Source organism: Megascapheus bottae, chromosome 10, assembly GCF_031878675.1.
Source record: "Megascapheus bottae isolate mThoBot1 chromosome 10, mThoBot2.hap1, whole genome shotgun sequence".
Lineage (NCBI taxonomy): Eukaryota > Metazoa > Chordata > Mammalia > Rodentia > Geomyidae > Megascapheus > Megascapheus bottae.
Genome location: NC_143518.1, coordinates 34,787,879 through 34,794,078, shown reverse-complemented (window position 1 = coordinate 34,794,078; position 6,200 = coordinate 34,787,879).

The following is a 6,200-nucleotide window of genomic DNA, read 5'->3' as shown; positions in this document are numbered from 1 at the left end:
TCTTTCCGGCCCCGCTCGCTCCGGCCCCGCTCGCTCCGGCCCCGCTCGCTCCGGCCCCGCTCGCCGGCCACCACTCGGTTGGGCTCTGTTCACTTCAGCTCAGCTCGCTTCTTTCGCTCTCTGTCGTCTCTGCCACTTCCGGCTTGGTTGTGTATGTGGGATACCGAGGAATCGAACCCGGGTCTTTGTGCATGCTAGGCAAGCACTTTAACCGCTAGGCCAAACTCCCGGGCCCCTTGAGTGAATTTTCTTGTGTGATATGAGGTAAATATCTAAGTTGATTTTTTTCAACTTGCAAATTTATTTTTCCTGACATGATTTATGCATTATTTCCTATCACAATCAATGCCTTCACTGGGCATTAAATGCATTCTTATTTAGGATCAATTCAACTCATTTGGTGCTACTGTTATTCTATTTAAGTTATCATACCTTCTGCCAGGCAGAGTGGCACCCATTTGTAATCGCAGCACTCAGAAAGCCAAGGGGGAGAATCACAAGTTCCAGGCCAATACCAACTACACAGGTAGATCCTCTCTCAAAATGAATTATTACAACGCTGGCAAAGGGGGTGCATGCTTATGATCTTAGCTACTCAGGAAGTTGAGATATGAGATTAATATCTGAGGATTAAGGTTTGAAACCAACCCTGGCACAAAAGTTTTTTATCTCCAATTTACCAGCAAAAGCCAGAAGTGGAGGTGTGGCTCCAATGATAGAGTGGCAGCCTTGAGCAAAAAGCTAAGCGAGAGTACCCTGGCCTTGAGTTCAAGCCCCAGTGCGCGCGCGCGCGCACACACACACACACACACACACACACACACACACACACACACATTAGTTTAATAATAGGGATGGAATGTGGCCTAGTGTTAGAGTATTTTCCTAGCATGCATGAATCCCTGGGTTGCATTCCTCAGTACCACATACACAGAAAAAGCTGGAAGTGGCACTGTAGTTCAAATAGTAGAGTGCTAGCCTTGAGCAAAAGAAACTCGGGGGCTGGGAGTAGGCCTAGTGGTAGAGTGCTTGCCTAGCATGCACGAAGACCTGGGTTTGATTCCTCAGTAGCACATACATAGAAAAAAGCTAGTAGTGCTGAGGCTCAAGTGGTAGAGCTGTAGCCTTGGGAAAGTCCAAGGACAGGGCTCAGGCCCTGAGCTCAAGCCCAGAACTGGGAAGAAGAAGGAGGAGGAGGAGGAAGTGGAGGAGGAGGAGGAAGGGAAGGAGGAGGAGGAGGAAGAGGAAGAAACAACTCAGGGATAGTGCCCAGAACCCCAGAATCTGAGTTCAAGCCCCAGGATGGGCCAAAAAACAACAACCAGTACTACTCCCAAAAAAATTACTAGATTCTTAACTGACAGCTGGCCATCTGACAGTCATCGGGAGAGATGGGAAATATTTTCTCAACCCTCAATCCCATTAAAGTTCACTGGGAGATCATTAAAGCATTTTATCAAGAATGCTAATCTCTCCTAACTTTAGAGTTTGCATTTCTCCTACGCCATATTCTGTATACAAGTGTTTACTGACTATTTTCTATGAGTCAGACACCATAAGTACTGGGGCATGAAGAGTAATAAAATATAATTCCTATATTGAAGGACCTTAGATATCCTTTCTTAATCACATCATCTAGTTCCCACAAATCAGCTATCTGCCTAAATGAAGTTGAAATAAGCCTCCATGCTCTGCTTCTAACACCTTCTACTAGGATAATAGCTACAAGTAATACAAATCTACCTCATACAACCTTAAGCAAAAAGAGTGAAATTTATCAACCATGTAACTGAGTGGTCAGGAAACAGAGCCAAGGTAGCATGGGGTAAGTGCAGAGTTCAGGTGAAGGCATAGGCCTCTGTCTTCAGTTCTTCTCTCCCTCTCTCCCTCTCTTTCTCTCTCCCCTCTTTCCCTCTTTCCCTCCATTCTCCCTCCCTCTCCCCCCCCCTACATTCTTGACTGTGCACACAGGCTGTCTTTCCATGTGGAGAGGAGTTGAGCCTGTGACTTTTCACTCCATGCAGAGGAGCACAGCCAGGGAAACTACCGCAATGCCGTAATGCTAGCAAGAGTCTACCACCTTCCTGCAGGCAAATATTACAAGCTCTTAGCAGCAACTCTTCCCTCAACCCTGGTGCCAGAAGGACCCCACAGAGACCCCAAGCAGTGCTGCACAGATCAGGACCTCTGATCAAGCTGACCTCTTGCCTTCCCATTTTCATCACAGAACATTACCATGAGAGAGACAGAGACAGACAGACAGACAGACAGACAGACAGACATAGGGAAAGAAAGAGAAAGAGAGAGGGAAGGAGGGAAGAAGGAAGGAAGGTGGGAAAAAAGGAAAGGAAAAACCGGCTCTGGTGGCTCACACCTGTAATCCTAGCTACGCAGGAGGCTGAGATCTGAGGATCACGGTTCAAAGCCAGCCCAGGCACGAAAGTCCATGAGACTCTTATCTCCAGTTAGCAACCAGAAAACCAGAAGTAGAGCTGTGGATCAAGGGGGAGAGCACTGGCCTTGAGCTGAAGAGTTCAGGGACAGCACCCAGGCCCTGAGTTCAAGACCTATGGCTGGCAAAAAGAAAAAGGAAAATGGAAGGGAGAAAATGAAAGAAGAAAGAAAAAAGGTAGTGACCTCTATCCCCATAGAGTGCATTTTGAGCACCCTAAGTACACATGTATCAGACCTGTTGAACTCCATTGTAAGCACTGCGTGCTAATCTTTTACCTGTAAGATTTAAACCTGTTAGGCATCTTTGTATTCTTAGCTCACCATACAATGCCTAGCATTTCAAGCTTTCAAACTCATATACCCTGGTATGGCATAAACAGGATACAGGTGCTCCAGGAAATGCTGACAATTGTAAATTTTTATAATGATATATAAACCTAAGCTGTGTTTTAACAGCTATTTAACTTGTTACATCACTTGAAGTTGTATTTGAAGTCTGACACCAGTGGCCCACACCTGTAATCCTAGCTACTCAGAAGGGGCTGAAATCTGCGGATCACAGCTAAAAAGCCAACATAGATAGGAAAGTTGTGAGACTCTTATCTCCAATTAACCACCAAACAGCTGTAAGTGGAGCTGTGGTTAAAATGGAAGACCACTAGCCTTGAACAAAAAAAGCTTAGAGACAATGCCCTGGTCTTGACTTCAAACCCCAAGACTAGCACACACACACACGTGCATGCACGCACACACACACACACACACACACACACATTTGAGAAGCTGGGGATATAGCACTTGCTTGAAATGTACACAGCCCTTGGTTCAATCCTCAGCACCAGAAGTCAGGAGACTATATTCGAACATTACTCATACAGATCCTATTTTATAAATCCAATTATACTTTCTAAATTTAGTCCTAAATATTTGGCAAAAAAAAAACTTTAGGCATAAAACACAACCACCCAAGAGCATTTTTTATTGCCTGTGTCAAGCTATATCACCCCAGAATCACTAGACCAAGATTTTCCTTCTATGTGTGGCACATGATGTAAAAGTGTGTCACACTCATCTACCAGGATTCAAAAAGGGAATATGAGGGGCCAGGAGTTTGGCCTAGTGGTAGAGTGCTTGCCTAGCATACAGAAAGACCAGCGTTTGATTCCTTGGTACCATATACATAGGAAAAGCCAGAAGTGGTGTTATGGCTCAAGTGGTAGAGTTTTGAGAAAGCCCAAGGAAAGTGCTCAGGTGAGTTCAAGTCCCAAATCTGGCAAAAAAAAAAAAAAAAGGTGGGGAGGGATCTGAATAAAATCAAGCAAGATTGCCTGAATGAACGAATGAATGAAACCAAAGCACTTGCTTTGCCTCTTAGTAACTGCAAATCCTCTGCCTCTCTTAGACTTGATTTTCCAGCTGTGAGGAGAAAACAATGCTTATCTTACAGGATTATGAAGATGAATAAGCGAGGGTGTAAGTGAAAGTTCAGCTATAATGCTCTGTACCAATCTAATTACTGCCACCTTTGGCATGAGCAACCACACGACCATTTCCCTAGCTGATCATGCTTGCTTCACCCTCCTCTCTGCCATCTATCCTGTTCTCATCAGCAAATTACTTTCCAAACGCCTCCAGATTAAAATCACTCTTCAGATTAAAAACCTTGGGTAGCTCCCCTGTGCCTACTCGACCACAAGAACCTTTAATTATCTGGTTGTAACTTCCCTCTGATCTCCATGACAGCTCCTAGGGCCAACCCACACCAGCCTGGCAAGCATACCAGCCGTCAGGACTGTGAGGTTCCAGGCAAAACTTTACCGAGAGATGTCAGGAGTAACAGCAGAAATGGGCACATTGGAATGAATCAAGGAAGCAAAATTGAGGCTTAGGGGTAAAATAAGGACATCACCACATGATTTAAGGAGATTGGACTGATTAAATTATGCTGCCTTAACAAACTTCAAAAGTCCAATTAGCAAACAGGTTATGCAAAATCCACTACGGCAGCTCTGTGTGACTTTTCACAGCAATTGTGTTCCACAGAGCGTGGTGATTTCTCCATAAATTTGTTTTGGTTGCAGAAAGGATTTGAATGCCACATCTGGAGGATCACACAGGCTTTTCTTTGCTTTAGCTGCGATTTCAGTGAAATGTATCCATCTTACTGGTTGTCCCTATTGTCCAAAACTAGTCCAATTCCTTCATACCAGTGCTCTTGTAATTAGGTACTACCAAACATGGATATGGTAGACATCTTCTAAAGATGGATGGCACCTACAATCTCCCTCTTCCCTGTGTACACATACACACTTCCAGTCAAGGAGTAGAGTCTATTTCCATCTCCCTAAAGCTGGGCTGGGATTTGACCTCCTTAACCAACAGTATATACTGGAGAAGACTCAGGCCTACCCTCGTTCTTTGGAAGTGAAGGTGAGGCATACAAATAAATCCTTACTAAAACTTCTACATTGTGGGGAACCTTGAACTTCTTTTTGTGTGTGGATCTCAAATTCCCATAATTTTTGTATGAAAACTAGAAAACCATGGAGCCTTCACATGTCCTAGTGAGAGAGCATTTGCCTGGCATGTGTAACTCCTAGATTGGATCCCCAGCTCACACAATCCCCCTCTCTCACCTCCCAAAAAATAGGTATTAGAATTTGCTGCCCCACAAAAGGCCTCTTAGACATAAAGATTTATTTTAAAAATTCTAGGAGGTCACTGCTTTGCACTGAACTCCTTTGCTGAGCCCCAAGAGACCAGATCAACCCCAGTCAATGCCACATCAAACCGAAACTTTAAGGAAGCAGATCGATCTCAAAACAGACCAGTTTTTCTTGAAAATAAAGAGATTCCAACTACCTGAGTCAGCACAATAAGGAAGTACCCTGTGCACTAATCCCTACAACAAAGTAACCAGAAGTAGCTCAGGTTACAGTCAAGTTTCTTCCTCCTGTTCTGTTTCCTTGTCACCTCTTACAAAGCCCACTATTGTACCCACTGCTGGCTGTAGCTTTCATTCTGTTTTATACAATGGAAACTGCCACAAATTGTGAATTGCAAACAGAAGCCAAGAGATTTCTCAATCCAGGGAGTGAGGAAAGATGAAGAATTACAACAAAATTAGTTATAGATCCCGTTGGCCCTGAGTGGAACACAAGGCCTCAAAATCAACCAAGGAGCTGGCCTGTGGGGACTTTGCCTTTTCCTTAGGTTGTTTCAACCATATCATTTGGAGAGACTGCTCTGTAAACAGAGTTTGAGTGACTCTTCTAAAAGAGAAATTCACATCCCAGGAGGAAATCTCCATTTGTGGGAAGGTCTTGCACTAGGCAACAAGGGAAGAAGGATGACCACATCTCCAGACTCTTATCAACTGAGACATTCTGACTTAACCCCTATTGAAAATCTCACCCTGTTCACCTGCCGTCCATGGTTTTCTCATCATCATCAGCCTCTCCACAAGGGGCCTTTTTTGACTCAGTGTAATAGGTACTAACAAGCTGCTTTTGCTGAAAAACACTGACTCCTTATCTGAATTAAAGGAAAGCAGGATACACATGAGGCATACATTTTCTATCTGCCTGCTTCACTCTGGAGCCTTTCTCTTCTGTGTTTACATAGTTGATTGCAGTCTTATGGGGATCCAAGATGGACCAGGCTGAGGGATTAACCAGATACAAAGCTGCCCCCTACAGGGAAAGAACGGTAAAAACAACCTCTCTCCAGTTACACTGCAGGAGATA